This window comes from Lissotriton helveticus, chromosome 4_1 (genome assembly GCF_964261635.1).
Source record: "Lissotriton helveticus chromosome 4_1, aLisHel1.1, whole genome shotgun sequence".
Lineage (NCBI taxonomy): Eukaryota > Metazoa > Chordata > Amphibia > Caudata > Salamandridae > Lissotriton > Lissotriton helveticus.
In genome coordinates, this window is record NC_136063.1 from 1,448,615,227 (window position 1) to 1,448,639,999 (window position 24,773).

Below are 24,773 nucleotides of genomic sequence, written 5' to 3' on the forward strand. Positions count from 1 at the left end.
TAAATGGTTAAAACATTTTGATACGCTGCTTAGAGAGTTTAGTTCATGTTGTAAGTTGCCAAAGCTTCTGTTAGTGGTGCTGTTGCCTGACATTACTTCCTTATCCGTTCCTCGTCCCAGTCCCGCCATCATTAGGGCTGTGACCCACATCGGGCTGCCTTTCTTCCCCTTCCAGGGATGGACGTTTTCCTTCTTTGCCGTCTTTGTTCCTCTACTGCCTCTGGTTATGAAGGGCTCTGTCTGCTGCTTCTGTTTTTAAGTCCTGCTGCTTACATGGCCCTGTGCCCTCTTACTTTGCTGTCCAGAAGGGCCCATCTTCTGGGTGAGGCGTGTGCCAGTTGGTGGGTGGCCCCCCTTGCCTGACATGGTGTAGGTGTTGCTCTCACTTCCCCTGCTTGTGGTGTATTCAGAGCTCCAGTCGCCTCCCCTCTTTTCGGATCTCCCCGTTTTGCCCAGATGAGGGAATGTTGTTGAGTGAGTAGCCTCCATCATCTCAACCTGCATTACTCATTGGCTGCTGGTGTAGGGGTTATAGAGATACATTGCCTGTTTTTCCATCCATATTGTGGAGGTGTGGTTGCTTTGTTGTGTCTCTGCTCTTTTTAGCCTTGTGGTTAGGGTTTTTACCTCTTGCTTGCTATTTGGGTCCTGGTCCTGCAAGTGATCTTGTTCAGGGTGTTTCAAGTTCTCTCTCCCCACCTGTGGTGCCCCAAAGGTTGGGGGTTCCTGCTGGGCTCTAGCCACTCATTCTGGTTGGTGCAGAGGTCAAATTATGCCAGTTCCCCGTCATTGGTTTGTGGTTTCAGGTGTGGTATGAATGGGGTTGCCCTGCCATTCGGTCCTCCTCCTGCTTGGCTTGTCGTTGCCTCCTGTTCTCACTGTGTGGGTCCTTGTGAGAGCTGTGACAGTAGAGATGGTCCACTTCCATTGTGGTTGTGGCTGAAGTACCCGTCCAGATGGTCTCCTCTTTTCTGGAGGCGTGAGCTAGCCTTTTCCACTGTTCTCCCTTATTGCCCGTGGGCACATAGAAGTTGAAGCATCCATGAGAGCAAACAGAGAATGCACAGTGTCATGGAGACAGTGGCACAAAAACGGTTTCAGTGAACAGAGCCAGCTGTTATGATGTATTGTAAATTGTTGGAGTGAGGTCTTGGGGGGCAGCCAACCACTAGGAGATCTTCTCCCGGGATAGATTGGGGATGGAGAAATCCAGTGACTGCTGCCGTTTTTGGGCTTGTTGGGCTACAAGCTAGCCCAAGGGTATAATTACCTGGCATTTTGTGACACCAGCCACCATTTTAGACTGGCTGGTAATTAGGTTCCCGGTAGCGTGTTTTTTTGTAGCGGTTCTTAGTTTTTCCCAGGTGCTTCTGGCAAGCTTTGCCAGTATGTCGTCCAACGAGGAAGTGGCCCAAACAATGCTTCTATTGGCTGAGGTAGGACCCTAGGCCTCCTGACTGCGAGCATCCCTGGGGGGCGCCGACCTACACGGAGGGCCTCAGCAGGGGTCGCGGCTGCGGTGCACATCAGCACACCGGACCCCTGCCATTGCGGAATAGGAGGAAGAAGGAAGAGGTTGGGCAGCTCCAGAGTGAGGAGAGTAGCACTGAGAGTAAGTACTGCAGATGCAGTGAATTCTTGGATTCCAAGCAGCCCTCTTTGTCAGGGAGCGCAACTTAGAGGAGTGAGTGTGAGTCCCTGGGAGCAAGTGCAAAATCTGTGCGGTGGCACGTGTGTTCGAGTCTATTGAGAGACCATATGGCACAGTACAGGCAGGAACGATGTGCAGGGCCGCATGCCCGGACCGAACTTCACATGGCGGCCCGGAGCTTGAGGTGGCCTGTCAGGGTTGGATTGGGATTAAAAATAGGCCCGGGCATGCTAAAAAAAAGTGGCCCACAATTGCATATTGCCTTTCCGCAAAGCACTGCTTTGGCAACGTTTTATGGAAAGAAGGGGGAGGGGGTCTCTGACAGAGGCATGTTTTCTTAACTTTACTTAGTTAAAAAAAAAAGTACGGATTAGTTCACCCTGGTGATATACACCTGAAAACAAGTGAAGCCACTTCTGCTCAGGCCCCCTGCCCTTCTCAATATGTGTACATTAATGGGCTGGTCCAGCGAGAGAAACGGAGTGACACCTCTGCCCCGTTGGTAAAAGGGAGGTAATGGATGCCCATCTGCCTCCAAAAAGACCACTCTGTCACCCACTGGGCAGCTGGCGTAACCAAACAACACAGACACCGCCCAAATCGGCACCGAGGCTGCCCAATAAAGCAGCCCACAGCTGGAACTCGGATACAGGCCCGAGTGCCTCCCTTACCAATCCGACCCTGTCGCCTGGGGGATCAGGGATTTCAGGCTGCATTTATCAAGGTGCACAGTAGAGGAAGGGGATGGGGCTAAAGGCTTCGGGGAGGGTCAATTGTGGTCGCAGGCTGGAAGCTAAGAGTCCAGGAAGAGAGAGCTACCTTTAGGTCAGCAATTGAGGTGGCAGTAGGCTATGCGGAGCCCCATGATGCAAGAAAAAGCGCACAACGAGAGCAGGGTGTGGTGCAGGCGATTAGGAATTTAGAGGAGGGGGCACACTGCGCCTCAGTTTTCTTGAAACATGAGGGTCGGTTGGAGCGAACCCCAGAGGAAGTCAGGGAGCAATTGGAGCAGGAGGTGATGGAAGTTGATCTGTGTGAGGCCTCTTGGAATTTGGCGGACAACACACTAGGGAGGGGAGGTAGTGCTGGGAGTCCTGTGGACCAGTATCAGTGATCTTGGCGGCAGGCCTTGAGTGGAGCAATGAGGAGATGGCAGTCAATTAAAGGAATACAGCATGGAACAGAGGAAGTATAGGAAAGGTAAATCACTGGAGGGCAATGGGTGGGCGAAGCACTTGAAGCTATGCCAGGGCAGAATGCAGCTTGGGCAGAGTGGGTCAGGTAGCGTGGCCTTTTTCGCTAATCAGAAGCTATGGGCTTGCTTGAAAGGGAACAGGGTCGAGCATAGATGTTGAGGATAGTGGTTGGTTGATGGACAATGTGCTGACCCCGGGGCTGCGCAATGTAGTACCAGTACACCAGGCCACTCCTCTTTCTTAGAGAGAGGTGAAGAGAAGGCTTGGCCCTGTATGGCCAGCTGGATGGTGGCAATGGATGGCAAGATCACTGCCCCACAAAGGTTCAGAACGGCTTTGGTGGTGCAACCAGCTAGAGGATACGGGGCTACCCCTGGTGACAGATGACACAGGACATGGTGTCCTTACATTGGCAGAGAGGTTGGGAGGGCATGGTATGGCCCCTTAACCTGAAGTGGAGGTGTAAGGCATGCGGTCATGCTGCAGTGCCAGCAGGTGAATGCTGCCACAGGTGCTGAGGTTATTGACCCACTACATGAGACAGTTTTTGATTATTATGAGAAGAGTTTGGAGGAGGGGGAGTTAGTGGAAGATGAGGCGGAGGACAAAGAAACAGATGATGGCAACATGGGGCGGGTGAACAAAGGGGGCACTCAGGAAACTGTGACTAGTGTCTTGCAGGACTCAAGTGATGGTTGCCAGCAGCATGGAGGCAGTGGAGTGCCAGAAATGAGGAGACAGGTGGCGAGGCTGTGGGCTCTGTAGCGAGCACCTTCCTTGGCACCAGGTAAGCAAGTGTGGAGTGATGACATTGCCTTAAAAATGGTTTTCTGTTGATGTTGATACGATGAAGTCACATGAAGGTGCCACAATTTACTTGCACAAAGGTTTCTGTGTAACAGATAGTGGGGTAGACACTGAAGACATGGCTCAGAAAGGAAATGCAGCATAACGCCTGGTCAAGGCCACAAGAAGCCAAAGGCGAAAGAGACAATGGAGGGTGCTAATAGAAATGACGGGGGAGCCTAGAGACACAGGACAAGGCTGCAGAGAAGAGGGTAAAGGGGCAAATGGAGAAGACAGAGGAGAATTCTGAGGGCTTAGAGAGCAAGGATTTGAAGATTAAAGGACTCCCTTAAATAGGGATCTCCCTGGGAGTGTACCTCATGCTGGCTACAAAATAAAAATATGGAAAGGGGAGCATATGGAAAGGCTAACATTGCTGCATAACGAGTTGAGGGCTCTAAGGAGGAGGGATATGAGCCGCGCAAGCGCCCCAAAGTGCCTTTGAGCATGGAGTGTTGGACAGCAGTCTTTCTCATGGATGCTAGGGTCTATTGTGATAAGTAGCCGGAGAGGTCAGTGACACTTTTTAAGTACATGGACATAATACGTGAGGCACAAATTAATTAAGGGGAGACTATGCTTGGGCTCAATATGATGATGAGTTTCAGGCTCGCATGGCCCTGGATCTAGACATGCAATGGGGGAGATGGACTCACATCTTTGGCATCATACCAATTTGAGAAGACGATCTTTACAGCGAGTAGGTTACCTATAGTTTATGTGCAGGTTTAAGCTTTGTTGGTGGGGGGACAGTTAGTGGTGAGGGGAATTTTAACATAGGTAACATATTTGTATAAAGAAGTTTTAGTTTTGTAAGGCGAAAGGCCCAGGGTATATATATGTGATCACCTGATTCAATAAAAGCAGCCTTTTTCACACAAATACAGTCTCAGTGGTCTGTGCTGCTTTCCCTCTTCCCTAAAGTGTGTTGCACACTTCAGAACGTTCCGAAGCAGAAGACCATATCTTTCTAAGGTATGTGCAGGATGGTTAGCTGCAGTAGGCGTTTGCCTGCTATTGACCACTCAGCTCTCTTTCCTAAATAAATATTCTTTATTTCTAACTGTGTGGCAGTCGATTATTTCACTGGTGATGAGGACAGTTTGTTGCTCGATGTGGTAAGCTTAAAGCGCCACCTTCAGGGACGAGCTAATATGCTAAAATGAAGATTTTGCGTTTGGTCAAGAAAACTTTTGTCTAATGAGGAAGAAGTTTATGCCAGCAATACTTTATGTAGGAACGAAAACCTGTCTTGAATGATCATGTCAAAGCACGCCAACAGATAGGACCAGGAGTGATGTGGTCCTGATACAGCCTTTGGTGCTGTCCAATTGGACCTGTCAATACCACGTTTGAGGTCAAGTTCAATTATCAGTAATGAGGCATTGCCAATTAGAATGAGAGACACAAGTTGTTAATTGACATTTTACATAAAGAGTTAGTATGCAGCATACATGAAATATGTCATCAGTAAGTTTAGCAGCAAAGTATACAGTTCATATAAGTACAAAGAGCTCAGTGTAGTTCTATATAAAATCCGGCATATATTTGCCTTCTAAAGATGGGCAGTAGGGGCTTGGGGGACAGAGAAATGTACATCCTATTATAGAGCTTAAGACAATGATTTTCATATATTTCTACACAAGTAAACGGTTCTCAGGATATGCACCAATGAGGCACAAGCAAGAGGAAACATTTTTCTACAGAAGGATTCTCTCATAGTAGTATTACATTGGATTTGGTTGTTTGCAAAGTTTTTTCAAGCGTACTAGTTGATACATTGCACACAGATTGCCTAGGACAGTTAGAATATCCTTATTTCAGCAAGGTGCTGGAAAAAGCTTCCAGGAACATTCTTTGTTTTTTAGAGTAAACTTGTTCTCCTTTATTTAGAACACGAAACAGTAGTACTAGACTTCACGTGAAATACTACAACAGTGATTAAAAATGGAGGACATTGTACACAAGTTATGTTAGCATAAGCCCAGTTTCTAATGCATTTAAAGACAAGAAAAAATAGGAGCTCTCACACCCCACCTGATCATTTCTAAATCATCACCTCGTCTCTTTATAACAACACATTGCTCATTTTTTTTGCCTTGGATTCTTCCGCGTCCTTTAAGGTGTCATAGAGATCACTTTGCATTTTTTCAACCTTAATGTCAAGTCTTTCTCTTTCTTCCTCTTGTTGTTGACAACTTCTTATACCCACAATCCTTACCATTGTTTGATCAAATTCTCTTGCATAATTTTAGAAAAATAGGCACACATGCAATGCTGATTAGTATAACCAAGAGAGGTGTTAAAAGCAACTTTAAAATTCCTCTGCTTATACTACCAAGCCACTTTACCTATCTTAGCAAAACCTCTTTCAATAGATCCCAATTTAGAACTTAATCCTTCACAGGCACCTGACTCTTCTAGCTCAGTTAGTTTATGCATTATGTTCGTAATATTTTTTATGTTGCTGTCAAGCTGCTTATCTATGCATGGTAAATAAGCACAGCATTCTCAAGCATGAATGACTTTGCAAACTCCACTCTCCTTTGTGAGGAGCAAACCCAACTCAAGGAGAGTTTGTATAATCATAGCTCTCACAGCAAGCAATTCTTCATTTATCTCTGTCAGTGCTCTTGTTGCGCTAGTAGCAAGTTGATCTAGCAATGTAGGGAGTATTCTAATATTTACATCATTAAATGCCACTCCTGAAAATTGCTAAAGATCTGTTTAAAACTATGCATACTTCACCTTACGTATTGCTCAAAGGGAAAATCTAGCATATTAGTGTGCTACATCCTAGTAAAAACTAGAGCTGCATAACTACTACCTGTCAAATTATGTGGCAATTGGAAATAAGCTGACTTACTACACACAAAATAGATGCCTTTTATACTAACCTCTAATTTAGAAAAGGTGTTTCCCTTGACTAATTAATTATGCTCACATTAACTCCATCCCTGTCTCTCAACAATCTAATTTCACTCTGATTGCCATATTGTACATAAAGATCCCTTCTTGGTGACATCAATGATCAATCTTGGGGTTGGGTCCCTTAAGGTCTCCTTACTCTTTTCAATAAGGTGCTAAGCACTCGTCTTTCTTTCCCTTTTCCCTCCACCTATTCTTAATCTCTCATTCAGCTCGTCTACAAATATTCTTTCATCTTTACATATTTTACAGGTTACATCATGCATACTTTGGTTAGTAGTGTCCAGGTTAGTTACAGGGGTAAAGATCTTCCTCGTATACTGCCTTGCAACGGAAATGGAGATAGAACCACTAAAGCCTGAAGGTAGACACCATTCCGTCCCTACCCACCTGTGATGGGCCTTGCATTTACTGTACCATCCCCAGCCAGAGGGAATCCGGGAGAACTTGGCCTCCCATCACTGGACACTCAAATATCATTTGCATCCTTCACACACCTGTCTTTTCCCATTTGATCTTCTCTAGCTCTGCGGCTGTATATTGCAGTTCTCTCAGCTCATTAAAGGTATGTGCCATATTCATTAACTTATTGAAAATAGTCTCTCCCTCTACATTACATGGTTCATCAATTTAGAAGGTACTGGAGTCAAGAGTGCAAAACGAGGCAATTTCATCTGCACAATGGTTGCCCCTGGTGTCTAAATCACTGCCACTCCTGTGTGCAGCACACGTCATCACATCAATTTTCCACGACAATTGTAAAGCTTTCAACAGATTTGAAACATACAGTCCGTTCCTAATGGGAGAGCCAACAGAGGTCATGAAACCTCCCTGCGACCACAACTCCCTGAAGTCATGCATGACTCCAAACCCATCCTGGCTGTTAGTATAAATGGTGATTCTTGAGCCTTCTGAGGTTCAGCAAGCTCTGGTAAAGGCAATCAGTTCTGCTACTTGTGCAGATATTTCATGGCAAAGGTAGGATGCTTCCACAAACCCGCTCAGCATACATACGGCATCAGTGGTACTCAAAATACTCTGCCAGTCTCTCAAGCAGGCCCCTTTAACAAACAGAGTATGATCAGATTAGAAGGGGTACATCCAGGATGCTAGTCCTCAGTTTCATGCACAACTTGGTAACTGTTAGACCTGTCAGCCATGGGGTGGTCTTCCCCCAAACTATTTGCCTACTTAGCTTCATTTTTGTGCTGAAATTCGTATTTGTTGGTCTAATGACTCTGTGCACTTAACACTGCTAACTAGTGCTAAAGTGCATGTGCTCACTACCTCAAAAATAGTTTAGTTAGCTTACACCTGCTTGGAATATTTAATTTAGTTATAAGTCCCTTATAGGCTGTTAAACCATATAACCAGGGCCTGTAAATTAAATGCTGCTGGGGGGCCTGCAACACTTATCGCAGAACCCACTTAAGTAGCACCTTAAAACATGTCTCAGGCCTGCCACTGCAGCTTGAATGCTGTTTTAAACTGCCAATTTGACCTGCCAATATAATTTCCTTGCCAAGCCTTAAACTTCCCTTTTATTGCATATAACGCACCCCTAAGGTAGGCCTAGGTCAGGCAGGGTGCATTGTAATTAAAATGCTGTACATGCACATTCTGTGAGTGAAAACTCCTACATTTTGTTTTTCACTACTGTGAGGCCTACCTGTCCCATAGGATAACACTGAGTTCCCTTATTACATTTAATAAGTGCTAACATTTCATCAGGACCAGATATCCATGTCAATGATAGGTATGTATGGAATTGTAATAAAAAAATCCTCTCTAATGTTAAAGTCAGATTTGTAATTACAATTTTTAAAACGACACTTTTAGAAAGTTGGTATTGTTCTGCCCTTAGCCCTTTGGTGCCTACAATATGTCTTGGGTATAGTTGGCAGTTAGACTTTATGAATTCCTCCCAGACAATCACACAATAGAGGGATTAGGTGTGCTGCAATGGGTCATTTGCTGCCAGGGTGAGGGGCAGAGCTTAGAATAGCCCCACGTGCAACTGAATCGGGTGTGCTCTGCCTTCACACAAAGGACCTAACACCTCCACATTCCCACCTTCCAGAAGATGGGCACTAGGGTATAAAATTAGGACCTTCAGACCCACTCTTCCATTCACTCCTGGACTTGCGGAAGGACTTCCAGAGGTCAGCCTGCTGCTGTGACCTGCTGTGCTGTCTACAAGACTGCTTTGCTACACCTGGAAGGACTACTTTGCTGTCTGGAGCCCACCTTGAACCCTCAGAGCCCTGCACCTTCACCCAAACCCAGGACTATTAAAGTGAGCCCAAGGGCTAGTTTGCTGGCCTCCTGTTCATAGCACAAGGGACACAAAAGTATCCCACAATCTTAAACCCACACCTGGACCCAGCATGAGTGAATATTTAACCCTCAAGTGGTGCCCCACCAATCCTGGACCCGTGATTTAAGTGCTAAAAATGCCCTAATGGCCCAATCCCAAAACTGAGGAGAACATTTTTGCCCAAAAACAGGTCTGAGAACCAGGAGGAGCATGGGACCAACCTGCTCGCCTAGCTGCCCAAAGTGCATAGCTGGTCAGATTGACTTTGCAGCTCCTCCTCTATGTTATTCTCCGCAGCAGCAACTCCTTTTCAGCAGTCCTTCTCCAAAAGGGTTTCCTGCCTTGCGAAATTGTCTTCGGCTACAACCCTCTACCTCGTCTCGCTGGAGAATTTTTTTTTTTTTAAACATATTTTATTTGTCGGCACACATACAAATGCATAGCTCCGAACTCCGGAGTCTGCTGCATACAGTAGTTAAACAGTAATGACATCGTCAGACATTTTCATGAAATATAAACACCCCCCCACCCAATTCTCCCCCCAAATTGCGCTGCTGCCGTTCACTAGATAACAAAGAAAAATCAGTATGTACAGTGAATACATGCCAGTACCATCAGAGCACCACATAAGCATCTTCAGCGACCCCATCTGCTAAATTGTCGGAGGGGCGTCGCTTTCCGGTGGGGGTTCCAAGTCCAGCCCCCGGTAATCGGCCCACTTTTTCCATATCCGGAAGTGTTTGCGGGGGCACCCCCTGGCCAGAAAAATGGGCTGCTCCATCCCCATGCAAAAGTCCATGCCGTTCTTCCAGGCCGCCAGGGGCGGGCCCGGGCTGACTTCCAGGCCCTAACAATGTCCCGTTTTGCCAACGTCAGTCCAAGTAACAATAAATGAGGCTTGTAGCCATTGCCCCCCACCCCCTCCATAACATGTAATAAGGCCAGTTTTGGATCCCTAGGGAGCTCCCAGGCCAGTACCTCTGATAAGCAGCTAAAGACCCCGGTCCAGAACCTATGTAGCGCTGAGCATCCCCATGTGGTGTGTAGGAGTGTGCCTACCTCCGAGCTGCACTGTATGCAATTGGGAGAACCTATCATACCCGCCTTCCATAGACGCTCTCTGGTGAAGTAAGTGCGGTGCAGGTATTTGAATTGTATAAGCCTCAGGCGTGTGGAGATTGCGGCCCCCCTAGGACTCGCCCGGGCCTCCATCCAATCCCTCCTCTTCTAGCTCCTGCACGTCCCCCACCCAAGCTGCCCGAAGTCTCTGTAGATCAGGGGAACAATGTTGAACCAAGGACTGGTTTATACGGGACTGTCTTCTATCCGGCAATTCCCCCATAAACAGTTTGGCCTCGAGCGGGTTAAATTCTTGGAGATGTTCAATGCCAGTCAGGTATGGTGTCAGTGCGTGCCGGAATTGAAGGTATTGAAAGAATTGGGAGCGGGGCATCCCAAATTCGTCCTACAGGTCCTGGAAGGACTTCAGGGTGCCACCCGACATCACATCTCCCAATGAGGAGATGCCTATTGCATCCCACCTCCCAAAATCCCTAAGGGTCTCCAAGTGGGGCAGACGACCATTGTGCCAGAGGGGGGGTCTCCTGGGTGAGGACATTCCTCCATCCCATCCTACGCAACGCCTGCCGCCAGACAGAGAAGACCACCTGCGTGCCGGATGGAAGACCCCGCCGAAGCAGCGCCGAATATAGCAAAGCATGAATGGACGCCGAGCCCATCAGGTGGCGCTCCACCGCGTAGGCTGGATCACCTCTGTCCCCATACCACCAATCTTTGAGGACCAACATATGCGCTGCTTGAAAGTAGGAAAGTATATCAGATGTGGCAAGGCCCCCCGTATAGGTCAACAAGAAGCATGTCCGCAGCGCTGCCCGCACAGTCCCCCCCTCCCACAGGAACCCGCCCAGAGCTGAGTTGACCTGCTGGAACCAGCGAGGCGGAACCGGGTGTGGATGGTTCTGCAGATGGTACACAAGCCGTGGGAGCGCAACCATTTTGAATATGGCTGACCTCCCATAGATGGACAGTGGCATACTGGACCACGCTTTCAGATCCTCACGCGTGCGATCCCAATCCAGGGTAAGCTTACGGTCTCAGGAGACGCCGGCACTCTCCGGCAAGTAGACCCCCAGGTACTTAATCCCCCCCAGAAGCCAACTGCAAGTCCGCCGCCCACTCCCCGACCGGCCGCCGCTCGCCCAGCACCCATAGTGTGGATTTACCTGGGTTCACATATAGGCCAGAGGATTCGCCGAAAATCTGCAGGATGCGCAGCAGCCGCGGCCCGACCGATCCAGGTCCGTGAGAAAAAACAGGACATTGTCCGCATATAATGCTATTTTGTCGGTGAGACTCGGGGACCACCGAAAACCTTTGAGCTGGGCGTCTATGCGCACCCACGCAGCCAAGGGCTCCATAGCAAGCGCGAACAGGTAAGGGGAAAGGGGGCACCCCTGTCGTGTACACCGCTGGACCGAAAAGGACCTAGAGACCACCCCCCCAACACGCACGGAGGCTGTGAGGTCAGTGTACAGTAGCTCTACGTACGCCAAAAAGCGAGGGCCCAAGTTGAGGCGCCATAGCAGGGCAAACAAATACGTCCAACTTAAGGAGTCAAAGGCACGATCCATATCCACCAAGAATAATGCAGCCTGCTCACCCAAACTCCGCCAGGCAGAGATCACCACCTGGGCGCACCTGATGTTTTGCCGGGTCGCCCTCCGGGGCATAAAGTCCACCTGGTCCGGATGAACCATATCAGCTATGTAGGGCTTAAGCCTGTTAGCCAGGGCTTTGGCCAAGACCTTGGCTTCCGTTTTGAGTAGCGATTTTGGGCAGTAAGATGCATGGCTCTCCGGGGGTCTACCCGGCTTCATAAAGACCACCACCTCAGCGTGTCTCCAGTCTGGGGGGAGCACTCCACCCTCCCGTGCCTCCTCAATCACCGGACGCAAGCGGGGGCCCAGCTGTACATGAAATCTCTTGAAGAATTCCCAGGGGAACACGTTGGGGCCCGGCGCCTTACCGGGGCTCAGCTCACCCAGGGCCGCACCCAGCTCCTCGTCAGTGAGAGGCTTATCTAACAGATCCCGCGCCTCGTCATGGGACCGACCGCGGGGGGAGGTCATCAATGAACCGCTGAACGACGTCGGCCGTCAAGCATTCCTGAGGTGCATATAACCCCTCGTAGTATGCAGCGAAGCTCTCCGCAATGGCAGGGGGCTCCAAGACCGGCAACCCCGCCGAGTCCTGCAACTGGGGTAGCGGCTGGGCGTGAAGAGCGCCCTGACACAGGCGGTGTAGCATCTTACAGGATTTGTCCCCCCATTGGTACACCCGACTATGGGTAGCAAGCCAGGCCTGGCACGCCTCATCTAGCAAGACCGCTGCATACTGCTGTTGGGCCAAGATTAGCTGCCGCCCAATAGGTCTACCACTCTCCTCCCACCTCCTGCGTTCCAAAACCTCCAGCTCCGCCTCCCGCTGCACCAGGTCCCGCCACCTCTCCGCCCGGGCTACCGCGCACCTGGAGATATCCACCCCTTGCAAGGTAGGTTTTAGAGCCTCCCAGAGGGTTGTTGGGGAGTCAACAGAGTTGTGATTTGTGGTCAAGTAGTGGTCAATCTTCCTGGACATGTGCTCCCTATACTCAGTCTGTAGCAAATGCCATCCAGACATGCGCCACCGACCGGCTGCTTGGCTGGACCTATGCTAAAGGTGAGGGCCACCGGTGAGTGATCGGACAGAGCCCTCGACAAAATGTCTAACGACACTATCCTTTGGGCCAGCCCCCTCGCTGGAGATTTTTGACTTCCAAAAAGGAGACTAAGCCTAAACAAAGAAATCTTCAAAGCGGATTCAATACAAGGTTATCTGATAATGAGGCTCCCTACTCGAACACTTTCGGCAGCCTTGTCCTGCTGAACTTTACCTTCCCAGAACAAGTTTTCTCAGACTTTCTTCTAAATCTGAAGGTAAGCACTTACCGGACCAATCCACTTCTTGTATCCGAACCATGCTCCATTATAGTCAGCCATATTTTTCTACTTTAACCTGGTCTTGTCTGACTAGATGCCCCTGGTTGGCGCTTTGATTCTTTAGCTGCTAGTTTTCAATAAAAACTTTAATAAATCATAACTCCAGTTCTACTGGTTAGATTTTGGTTATTTTGGCATCAAATCATTTATTAAAATGTATTAACTTTCTTAATTGGTGTGGGATTTTCTTGTGTGTGTGCTGCATACATACTTTACACTTTGCCTCTAAGTTAAGCATGACTGATTGTTTCTGCTAAGCTACCCAGGGTTAAGCACGGGTTAATTTAACAACTTTTTATAGTTGACTCCGCAAAGGATTGTGGCTGTTGCTTGACTAGAACTCACACCCCCATTAACCAACAAACCAATTTCTCACAGTAACTCTAACACAGTTGTGGTCAAATTCACCCTCATCTGCTCCCTCTTGAGTAGGCAACAGAAAAGCAGAGTTTAGTGTGTTGCTCTTCCAGTCCTGCCAGTATTCTATTGCTATTGCTTTGAGCTAACCAAGAAGCAATCCTTTAGAGGATCGCTCTTGTATCGTCCACCAGGCTCCTGGAGTGACATTTTAAACTCTGTTAATGTCCGCTCAATTCTGAAACACTTACCACTATCATGGTCTGATTACTCTGCCATTGTCTTTGAAGTAAACTGCTCTAGATCTATCTTTGAATCAAAGAAATATGGTGGCTCTACCTCCTATTGCGCATGGACCAACCTCGATTATAACCTACTCCAGCAACAGCTCACCCACTCCCAGCCCACTCCCTCACAAGTTCCTGAGCTAACCACTCACGAATACCTAAACTGGCTAGAGACTGTTGTATCACACTTACTGCCAGATTCATCAAACTAAAATCGGCTCGCAAAGGGCCAGATTCTGAGAATGTGGCCCTTTGCGAGCGCTATTTTTGCATTTGGGATTCATCATCCCAAATGCAAAAATCGCAATTCTAGAAATCGCTAAATTGCGATTAATTGTATTTAAGGAATCTCAATTTGAGATTCCTTAAATGCAATTCATGAACCATATTAAAATTGCGAATTCGCAATCTGGGGCCGCTATTTACCGCGAAGTCTAACTACGTGGGAAATAGCAAAAACATTGAAAAATGCACTAAAGTGCATTTTTCAAAGTTTCATGTTGCGCACACACATGCCCTAAGGGCATGTGTGTGCGCAACATATGTGCGCACATCAATTTCAGGGGTGCAACAGGGTGTCCTTTTGACACCCCTGCACCCTTGAAATCGCAATCTCAATTTGCGAATCGCTAATTGCGATTAGCAAATTGAGATTGTCTTCCCATTCATTCCTATGGGCCTTTTGGCCCATAGGAATGAATGGGGAGATATTCCTTAATTGCGACTCGCAATTTGCGAGTCGCAATTAAGGAATTATTAGAAAACGCTATTTTTGAAGTGATTTCTTGATGAATAGCATTTTGCTATTCCTTATAGCGATTCGGTATTTTTCACTATTAAGGAATAGCAAAATGTGTTCTTGATGAATCTGGGGGTAAGCCCCTACCACAACTATCAAACACAGAAGGAAAAAACCTTTGGCCCCCTGCTTTACTGAATCCCTTCAACTCGAAAAACAAAACTGTGGAAAGCAGGAAAGGAAATGAAGGGCGAATTACGACTCTCATGAAAAAGAAGTCTCTGCTTGTCGAAGTATAAAGAACTTCTTATTAAAGAAAAAAATGAGTTTTTTACTCCACAGATCTAATCCTCCGACTACTCTGCTAGAGAGCAGTACCCAGTGATAAATAAATTGACCAAACACCCTGAAAATAAAGGATCCAACAGTAGTCAAGCTTTTTGTGACACCGTAGCCCAACACTTTTGGAATAACGTAGGTCAAATTTATAATCTATTCACAACCACTGACCTTCTAGCAAGTAGGAACTTTTCCTTACAAAATACTGATCATGCCTGTAACCCTAATAATCAAGACAACACCTCCCTTGCCAGTATGACCAAAGAGGTGGAAGAGCTTATACATTCGACAAAGTTAGGATCGCCCTATGATCCTTGTCCACCGTTCATGCTAAAAAAACTCCAGTGCTTATAGCAATAACTTTGACTAGTATCTTTAACTCTATGTGTACAACTGGAATCTTCCCTACCATGTGGAATCAGGCCTCAATTCTCCCCTTCTAAAGAAACCAAATCTGGATCCAGAGTATCCAGCTAACTACTGCCCTATCTCCAGGCTACTATTTCCAGCAAAATTCATAGAGAAAATCATGAACACCCAACTGGCTCAGTTCACTCAAGAGTTCCCTCTGCTAAATCCAACCCAGTTTGGGGTAAGACCTGAACATAGTACAGAGACGGCCCTGCTAAAGGCTAGTGATGCGCTTAAGACCATCTTAGACAAGGGAGGCACAGCAGCTCTGGCCCTTTAAAACCTATCGGCTGTGTTCGATACCTTGGACCATACCATCTTGGTCCAAAATCTAGAGACACTGGGCATAAAAAACACAGCACTTGCACTTCTGAAATCTTTTTGGAAGGGAAGAGAACATACAGTGATGATGGACAGCTTAATTTCTAACACATTCTCCATGCTTTGTCCGGTCCAGCAGGGATCCTCACTCAGCCCAACACATTTTAATCTATACATCACCGAACTAACCTCTCTAATTTGATCTTTTGGGTTCTCTCTCACCGAGTCCTACGCAGACAACACAAATTGTGTTGTCATTCTTCAACGATGTAAACTACACAAGCTCCCAGCTACACGCTTGCATGAGAGAAATTGGCATCTGGATGGGCCATAACTATCTGAAATTAAACTCAGTTAAAACTGAGGTCATTCTCTTCAGGAATAGTCCACAATTTTGGACCCCCACCTGCTGGCCCTCAGAAATGAGCCCTCTTCCGCTGCCAAAGACAAAAGACAAAAGCTATGGGGTGATTATTGATGACAAATTCAGCCTCAGTAAACAAGTCAACACTGTCATCTCCTCCTCTTTCACACCCAGACAATAATTCAAAAGATTCTTTTGTACATTTCCACTAACACCAAGAAAATAGTAATCTCTTCATTAGTACCATCCTAGATAGATTACTGTAATGGATTGTATATCAACCTACAAGAACAATACCTGAAAAAAGTGCAAGTCTTTACAAAACACCTGTGCCTGATTACTCCTAGGTCTTCCCAAACATCATTCGGACTCTGAAGCAATCAAGAATCACCATTGGCTGATGTTTACGAACCATATCAAATTCAAAACTCTATGCATTGCATATAAGGCCTTGCACGACACTGGCCCTGATTTTCTGAAACTGATTTTCTCATGGTAAGATCTCAGATCAAAGGGAACAAAACAAGTTAATGCCTGTAGATTTAAGAAAGAAAAATGGGGAAGAAGAAGCTTTTATCTCTGCAGCTACTAAATACTGGACCTCTACCGACAAACATCAGGTCTAATGGCTTTCTCTGCTTGTATTCAGAAAAACTGAAAACCTGGCTTTTCAATAACTAGCACACTTACAGTCTCTCTTATGTTTTCTGCTGAGTCAGCACCAAGACCCCGCAGGGTAACCGAGCGCTTTAAAAATTTATTAACATAACATTCAACTCCTGATGGAAACATTTTCCACTGCCAAAATGATTCTCTCATAGTGGGTTATGGGCTATTTGTCAAATGTTGCGTGCTGGTGCAGATCATGAGAATCTCAATAGAGTGGAGAACCATCACAATTAGGGGATAGCTCGTCACTATCTCTTTGGTTTGCTGAATGCTAAGGCTCACGCTGCAACCTCTTTGATGCAACCACTCAATGCTGCTGCCACCAGATCAGTTATAGCTGAGAAGTGCCCAATGGGGCGTTCAGTATCTTCATGGGCTTGAGTTAGTAGAGACAATGCACACCAATCTCTTTCATGACAAAAGTATACAAATTATTTTATATGGTCTGGCATTCCAAGAGCAGGTTCACTGCAAAGTACATTTTTGAGCTCCTGGAAGGCTTCCATGCTTTCACCATCCCTTGGTATTGACATCAGTGTGTGCCGGCCTCAGTAAAGTCTTTGCCAAAAATGTCAAGTTTGGGATCCATTCTTGACAGTAGCCAATCATGCCTACGAACTTTCAAACTTTTCTCTGTGTTTTTGGGAACTTCATTCTAAGAACTGTCTTTATGCATTCATGAGTGTTAGGGAATTGCAGTTAGTCCTGTTTCTGTGACCATGGGCCACCATCACATGACCAGGGGCTGTGGTATTTAATTGTGTCCTACCTCATTGTTCATTGCTCGATATCGCCAACGTTGTGGCCTTGGTATCCAGCTCCTTTGGTTCCTGCATTGCTGAGGAGTTCTGTTGCCTTTTGCTCCTTATAGTCTCCCACGGGCTCGTGGGGGATTTTTGTTCGTTTGGGTTTCCTGTTTTTTTTTGTTTTTTTTTTTAAAACCTTTATTGTGCACGATAAGAGAACAGATACGGGCCTACAACCATCAGGCCGGCCACGGGACTTTTAAGCACAAGTGCGAGCAATGCGGTACTACAGCGGCATCAGGCGAGATAGCAGCAATCGGTAACAGTTACATTGAATGGAGTTATGCCGCCAAGGAGAAGAGGCATTGAAGGTTTAAATTTCTAAAGTTTCGAGTGAAATATAAATCAATAAAGAATAGAGTCAAGAAGAACTGAGTCCGGACATTAGTTTCATAACATGAGCAGGAGGCATCAATAAGAACAACATTGGGAAGAACATCACGTCAATATTGTAGTACCATACAAAACAACAGTAGATGCAGTCAACTTTTACGCACCACCCTCAGCGCCACCCACTTCCTACTAACCCCTATTGCAGACCCAGAACAGAAACCAAGGCAAGAAAGCGCAGAAATTAGAGAAATAAGGCCCATAGAAACTAAAAGAGGAAAACTATATCTACCCCCCACCCTACAACAATCCGGAGGCTACGGCCTACCCCCCCCCCCCGGCAAAGTGCCTGTCGCCCAGTAAAGAACCCGAAATATAGAATTAGAAGAGAGAAGAAAGAAGAAAAGGTAAGAAAAGAAAGATGTTCACACTTGAAGTATCGGGAGGAAGAAAAGAACAAGCTATTCTACCACTCCCAAAAGAGAAAGGAAAGGAAACGGAAACGGGGGGAGGAGCCCTAACTCTAACAAGACTCCCGGTCTCCCAGCCATGTATGTATAGCCCCTTTTACCGAATGAAACAATAATATCAAGAAGTACACTACCAAAAGGAGAATTGAATCAGATACATCCGGGTTCCCAAGTCAGTACCGGAATGATCACCCCGTCCATACGGGCAATAGCAGGATATGCACAGTCCCACCCCATGTGCAAATATACCAGGATAGACATCATTAGCAGAACAAGTGTGGGGAGCTGCAACCCTTACATACGCCAGAGAGGTGGCAGAGTTCAAAGTCGTACCAGCCAGTCTAACAAAGGTGAACCCCCGGAGATCACCAGCGCTAATCAGGTCGCGAGCGACCACTACACCATGACGCCCAACAGAAGCCCGCCCCAGTCGGAACAAAGGGACAAAATGGCCGCCTTAATGAGGACGCAAACAAAGGAGAACAGGATGGACGCTACCCTAAACAAACAGCCCCCACGTCAGACTAAACTTCCATGATCAGGAGACAGGAACCAAAGAGAACGCGGTGGAGCCGACAGCCCGCGACTTATCAGGGTAGCCAGTAGATGGCGCCGACTGTGCCATAGACAAAGGTCACAATATCTCGAAGGACGCCATGATTGTAAAGGAGATCCACCACTAGCAATAATAGAGACAGACGGGGGAAACAATCTACACCATACATACGATACATGCAGCCAGTACGTACAACATTCCAACCCCAATCCCCAGCAAGTATAGATCTATTATTACCGGAGGAGGGCCAAATCCAATGTCCCGGAAATTCCCCAGCCATCAGTGTACTCCTCCACCACATACGTGAATAATCACAATAAGCTTGAATCACAAAACAATATGGGAAGGGATATTACTGTAGCACGTGCAGAGGAAGCGCCAAAGTCCGAGACCCCACCAGACAGTCCAACACAGTTCAGAACATAGAGATTCCTAGCCCTGGCCCGATCGCAAATGCCCGCCCAGCCATGGCTCCCGGCCAGAGCCCACCACAGATAGAACAAAGGAGCAAGATGGCCGTCCTCGGCAGAATGGAGTTATCAAAGGGCAAAATGGATTCCGCCAAGCACATTCAGCCTCATTGTCCCAAGGGAGTATCAAAGTCAGGGCAGACAGGCATTCCAGAGTAAAATACAAAAGTAACGGAGCCTGCGGGTAACAGATCTGCAGGAAAGATAGTCGCTGCACTGACGGCTCTGTAAACCACGGTTGCACTGTCCCGGTTGAAGTCTTGATATCCAGCAAGAAGGGAAACAGTGTAGCGTCGCCAAAAGAAACATCTCCCATGTGTTCGGGCGATAACATCGTAACACAGTCGGAGCCCAATGAAAGCAGATCAGCACTGCGTGGGGAAGAAGTCGGTGGTATCAGCGCCACTGAGAGTATCACACCGTCAAGCATCCTGCCCAGCAAACAGGAGCTCTCACACCACGCAGCCCTCAGGTCGGCAAGCGCTAACATAACAGAGCCGCGGGTCGGCTCGGGTGATGGTTCCACTTCATCCACAGCGTAATGCGCGGCTCGCCCCCCGGCACACCGAACAGGAGCCCCCCCGATGGCACATTCATGGGTCATAGCATAGCCTCCCCTCGCCACAACAGCGCCATCCATTTCCGTCCCTCTGCCGGGAAAGCACGGGGTTAAGTCGGCAAGGTCCGCAAAACGAAACAGGGTCTCAGGTCACCGGTGCAGTTCAGGGCAGCCGGTAACGGAGGCACAGCAGGATGAGACACCCTCGACCGACCAAGGGCGAGGAAGAGTCAGAGGCAGGCACCGTCAGCTGGACACAGACCAATGCGGGGAATGTACGGCTTGTCCCACCAGGGCATCCTACACAGCAGATCGGCGGGGCAAAGACCAGGCGGCCAAAGGAAAGCCCTGTGAGAGGGGTCAATGGTTACAGGCATCCGCGTGTTGCAAGGCAGGTCGTCAGCATTGTCCCGACTCGATCGGGTCACGGAGCTCCAGCAGGCGCCATCTTAGCGGGTCAGTCCGGGCTTCAGCTCAATGTCCAGGAGCGGCCGCCGAAGCAGCTCGGCGATATCTCAAGGTGGGAGGCTGGCAGGGCCCTCGGAAAAACGGCAACAGCCTCCGCTTACTTTCCTCGTTCCCCCGCAGCCACTCAGTAACAGGATGGATAACAGAAGGTATCTGCGGGAGACAAAGGCTCGCGGAGCCGGGCGACTACACGTCTGTCTCCTCCGCCATCTTGGCTCCTCCCCCTGTGGGTTTCCTGTTTTCCTGTTTTCTCCCCGTTTTCTAGCTGTCCCTATTTTTCCCGCTGTGTTAGCAAGCCAGTTAGTCTCCCTCCCCCTCGTTCTATTTTTAGTCCCTTCCCTCGTTTTGTTCCCTTCCTTGTTTATTGCCAGCCTAATTGTCTTTGTGTGGAAAGACTTGATTCGAGAGCGGGGGCTCCCGTTCTCACCTTGGTCTTGCCGGCAGCGCGGTGTTTTGACGCGCTGTTTGTTTTCCATCAGGCAGACTTGCATAACGTTTGTCCTCATCGTTATGCGCGCGGAAGTGACGTTTTGGGTCATTCCGCTGTTTTCTTGTTTACACAAGACGCTGGCGCTTTGGTAGGAGAGTCGCTAGTCTCTTCCTTTTCCCTCCCTAGCCATATTCCTTATTAAAGGTTTTTTTTGTAGCTGGTGGTTCATGACTTAGTCCCCAGCCTTCTTTTTCCCCTTTTCTACGGTGCTAAACTTGCACCTTCAGTGTATGCAGGACACCCTGTTTTTGTGCCCCTGACTGGGTTTATACCTCCTTGGAGTACAATTTTTTATTGTGGAGAACCCAGTCCCTACACGAAGCCAAGCCTGTACTTACCACTGGTAAGGAGAAGGAGGGGGTATATGTTATTTGGTGTTTTGGTGGAACATGGTCATGAATGCAGAGGCTATATTGTGTATTGTGTATTGAGAGACGTTCTCTTCCTTGTTACTACAGGTGCAGAGGCGTGGAGGAGGGAGCCGTGTCCTGCTATTCTACAGGGTGGGAGACTTGGTGTCTCGTATCAAACCACCCTCTTTTCGGGTTCATTGGAAGGCTCACTGTAGAATCTAATTAGTGGGTTTTCAGTGGATACGAGAAGGGGACTGGTGCATGCTTCGCTCCTGCAGTGCTTGGGCGGGCTGAGCAGGGTCCAACAGAATATCGAGCCCACGTATTTAGCACTGCCTGAGCGGGCATGGACGTGGATGGGAACGCAGTGGGGGATGGTTCAGGAGGTCCATCAATGCAGGACATTATGGGGGCATTGCAGACATTACAGACACAGGTTCAGGAGCTACAGCAGGAAAACGCTGGTTTGAAACAAGAATTAGTGGCTGTCAGGGCCAGAGAGCAGTCACATCAAAGGGGGGCCTCTTCCGTTATCCACCCTGCGACCTCCCAGTATAGCGGGGGGACTGGTCAGGGTACAATGGGAGGCAGCAACTCCAGTAACCCCATTAACGTTACAGTGTCTTCCCCGGTAGCAGTGCCGTTAGCCCCTCCTGAGAGATTTACGGGAGATAGCGAGAAATTCGGGATGTTTATGACCCAGTGCCAGCTACATTTCATGTGCAGACCGAGTGCCTTCCCTGACGATTCCGCAAAAGTGGCCTTTACAATATCCTACCTGGCTGGTAATGCTGCTCAATGGGCTATACCTTTGGTAGATAGCGATGATCGGGTGTTGTACAATTATAGCGCATTTAAAGAACTGATGCGGGGACTGTTTGCCAAGCATGCGTTTATGCAGGCTAGTGATGCTGAATTAATGAAGCTCCGGCAGGGCAGACAGGATTTGTTGTCCTATATTGCATCCTTTAACAGACTGGTATCTGAGACCCATTGGCCCACTGAAAAGAGAACTTCAATATTCTAACAGGGTCTCTGTGAAGAGCTAAAGGACATTGTGTCTCAAGTGGTAGATCCACCAGAGGATTGTGCGGCATTCATAGATCTGGTGGTTAAACTGAACCATAGGGTGTCCGAGAGGCGAGGTGAGCGTAGCAGGTTTCAGGCAACCAGAGGCAGTTACGTAAAGGCGGAGGTAAAGAGTACAGGGGATAACAAGGTGGCACCTGAGCCCATGGAATTGGGCGGGGTACGGGGTCCTTTGGCGCCAGAGGAGAAGAAGAGGAGGAGGGAGAACAATCTGTGCTTATATTGTGGTCAAGGGGGTCATTTCGCCAGGGAATGTCCGGTGAAGCCCTCTGGTGTGGGATTCAGCAAGAAGGTGGCTTGTGTTCAGGTAGATCATAGGGTAGGTGAATGCTGTGGTCAACAGTATGAGGTGGTCGGATCTGTAGACCAAGCACCTAGACATTTTGTTATTAACGCCCAGTTATTGTTACGGACTCAGGATTGTGTTTCTGTTTCAGTGTTGTTGGATTCAGGTGCCACTGGCAATTTTATGGACATTACTATGGCAGAGAAGCTGGGGGTTCCTTGGCAGTTGAAAGAACGACCTGAGCCAGTAAGGGCTATTGATGGTACCGAGCTGACATCGGGGTGTATCACCCGTCGGACTGCACCTTTGGCTCTATCATGTGAGAATGGGCATTCCGAGGTGGTGGTTTTCGATTTAATCGATGCCCCTTCGTTTGGTTTAGTGTTGGGGGTACCATGGCTGCAGAAGCACAATCCCAGGATTGATTGGGTGCAGAGGTTGGTAACGTTAGATTCAGCGCACTGTTTGAAGCATTGTTATGCTGTAGCAGGGGCACAGATCGACCCCTTGGTTTGCGCTGTGACGGATGTGGGATCTGTCCCTCCTCAGTACTTGGAGTTTAAGGACGTCTTTGATAAGACGAATGCCCAGGAACTTCCCCCCAACAGGGCTTATGATTGTAAGATCGATCTGGTACCGGGGGTCTCTTTGCCTTGTAGCCGGGTGTACGCATTGTCAGAACCTGAGGAAGAACACTTGAAGGAGTACATCGATGAGATGTTGAGACTCGGGTTCATTCGTCCATCCTCCTCCCCTGTGTCATCTGCTATTTTCTTTATTCCTAAGAAGGAAGGGACCCTCAGGGCATGTGTGGACTATAGGATCTTGAATGCGGCCACAGTGAAGAATAGGTACCCTCTTCCACTCATCTCCGTGTTGTTAGATCAGCTCCGCAAGGCTACCGTTTTTACAAAATTGGACTTGCGGGGAGCCTACCATCTAATAAGGATGAGACCCGGAGATGAGTGGAAGACGGCTTTTAGGACCAAGTATGGTCTATATGAATACACTGTAATGCCGTTCGGCTTGTGTAATGCGCCGGCGGCATTCCAGTTCTTCATTAATGAGGTGCTCAGTGAATACCTGGATCGCACGGTTATCGTCTATTTGGGCGATATACTTGTGTTCTCAGAGATAAGGGCAGAGCATTCAGAACATGTCCTTCAGGTGTTACGGACCCTCCGGGAGCACCATCTATATGCCAAGCTAGAGAAATGCCAGTTTGACACTCAAGAGGTAGAGTTTCTTGGGTTCATCATTTCAGCACAGGGAATACGAATGGATCCAGGGAAGATACAGGCCATTGTGACCTGGCCTGTGCCTACCTCCGTGAAACAAATCCAGGTGCTCCTGGGTTTCGCCAACTTCTATCGGCGTTTCATTTCGCATTTTTCTGAGGTAGTGTCACCAATGACTCGCCTGTTACGAAAGGGTGTTCCTTTCGAGTGGACCAGTGAGACGCAGACTGCTTTTCAATCCTTACTGGAGCATTTTACTTCAGCCCCCGTGTTAGTACATCCTGATCCTGCCCTGCCGTTCTTCGTAGAAACTGATGCATCCATGTGTGCAGTGGGTGGGGTGTTATCCCAGCGCGACGAATCTACCGGCCATATGCATCCAATCGCCTTCTTTTCAAAGACCTTGTTGCCTGCCGAACGGAATTATACAGTGGCCGAACGAGAACTGCTAGCTGTAAAATTGGCATTCGAGGAATGGCGACACTATTTGTGGGGCGCCAGACACGTCATTACCATCTATACGGATCATAAAAACCTTGAATTCTTCCGTTCCGCTAGGGCATTGACACCTCGTCAGATGCGGTGGGTGTTATTCTTTAATGAATACGATTTCATCATCACCTACAGGCCAGCGGCCCAGCAGGTTAAGTCCGATGCCCTTTCTCGGATACATAATGAACCTAAAGGGGAAGAACCCGTGACAGAGAACAGGGTTATGATAGAGGGTAAACGGATCGTGGGGGCCACAGAGATGGATGATTTTCCTGGTGTGGTAAAAGAGCGATTGAAGCTTCTTGATCTAAGCCCTTTGCTGTCTGTGCCTGATGTAAGGGAGAAGGAGGGGTTGTTGTATCATGGGGACAGGATGGTAATTCCTCCTTCTCTAAGGGATGAGGAATTTGAGGTGAATGCCATCTGTGACTCCAAGCGGGTTAAGGGTCGTCTCTTTTATTTGATTGACTGGAAGGGATATAAACAGGAGGATAGGACATGGGAGCCAGCTGGTGGGGTTCATGCCCCTCGATTGGTCCGAATGTTCCATAGACAGCACCCCTTGAAGCCCCGTCCCGTGGGGAGGGTCGTAGGGGGGGGGTACTGTTAGGGAATTGCAGTTAGTCCTGTTTCTGTGACCATGGGCCACCATCACATGACCAGGGGCTGTGGTATTTAATTGT